The 1,419-nt window shown below is 22.4% G+C and overlaps 1 long non-coding RNA gene across 1 annotated transcript; it reads right to left on the reverse strand.

Annotated features, from left to right (window-relative positions):
• Positions 1–118: 118 nt before the first annotated feature.
• Positions 119–1,305, reverse strand: LOC105460293. Its single transcript, XR_975810.1, has 3 exons — positions 1,059–1,305; positions 378–561; positions 119–274 (listed from the first exon to the last, which is right to left on the reverse strand). It is a non-coding gene; the product is annotated as an uncharacterized LOC105460293 (long non-coding RNA).
• Positions 1,306–1,419: the final 114 nt, after the last annotated feature.

The following is a 1,419-nucleotide window of genomic DNA, read 5'->3' on the forward strand; positions in this document are numbered from 1 at the left end:
TTTCTATTATTTACAAATAATTTATAAAATATGCCAGTAAAAGTATAAATAATACAACCAAACTTGGTTATTAAATATATTATTTATTTATTACAACTTCCAAATACATGTAATATTTTTATATAATTTTAAAATTTAACTGTTTAGAAAGGGACAGTACATTCAAATTATATAATAATAATAAAAATATTAAGTGCTTATAGTAAGTGCATTTTTTCATAGGTATAGTTTTATAACAGTGCCTTTACAAAGTCGATGATAAAAGTTATCCTTTCTGCAAAAAAATTAATTCATTAATATAATAAATTCAAAAATATCATTAAAATATTGGTAAAAATAATTTCATGTTTAACGTCTAAAATTTACTTATAACTTACATGATATTTTTCTTTTTCCTTTTAAGAATACATATTCTTAAATATTCCCTTTTAGACAGTCACATGCTCCGTCGACTGCTACGGTGGGTGCATTCGCACACACAAAATCTACTATAAAGGCAAGAAGTGGTGTAATCACCGGGCTTAGTAGACCAAGTACCACATTAAGTACTATTGATAAAACCTGATGCATTCAAAAAAATGTCGTGTACATAAAGGTAATAATAATAAATGGTTTTTATTTAATTCTATTGGTACATATTCTAATATAAATGTGATATAAATTAGAAAATTTTATTTATTTATTAATCTTCATAATTTATTTAATTTGAAACATTGATATTTACAAATAATTAATAAATTTCAAAATTACTAAAATTTATTTTAAACTTTTGAAATTTTATGTTATGCGCGCAACATATAATATTATGTTTTTATTTTATCGATTTTCAAATTCATGTTAAAAAAATACAGATTTTAAGAACAATCAATTTAAAAAAAGTAGACGAATTTTTGATAAATAAATCAATTCTAATTACAATTTTATAGTATAAACTAGTCGTATAATTAAACGTTTTTGGTAACATATTTTTCTAATTCTTTTGAGAATAACTAATTCTTGAATTTTTATAATAAATGTAATTTACTTTTGTGTAATTTTTTGTACTTTTTAACTCTTACCGATCCCAAAATCGGACGGGCTACTGTAGTATCTCCTTGAACTTCATCGTGTTCATATATGTCATACTGCTAATTAAAGAGAAGATAAAAACTAAATTAAGAGAAATTATTAATAGACAATTTATATATAACTGACAATTACACGCACAATATTAATCAAAGTTATTAGATAAATAGTCAATTCTATTCAAGAAAACACCAAGTAATATGTAACGTTTCTTTAATAATTTCCCATTCAATATAATTGAAATATATTACATGTGTTACATGTTACTTGATGGGAATAAATAAGTCTAATCTAACATTACTGCTGTGTAGATTAAATATCTAGAATTTTCTATTGTATTATTGCCACATTTTT

The sequence above is a fragment of the Wasmannia auropunctata genome, unplaced genomic scaffold, assembly GCF_000956235.1.
Source record: "Wasmannia auropunctata unplaced genomic scaffold, wasmannia.A_1.0 LD324912.1, whole genome shotgun sequence".
Lineage (NCBI taxonomy): Eukaryota > Metazoa > Arthropoda > Insecta > Hymenoptera > Formicidae > Wasmannia > Wasmannia auropunctata.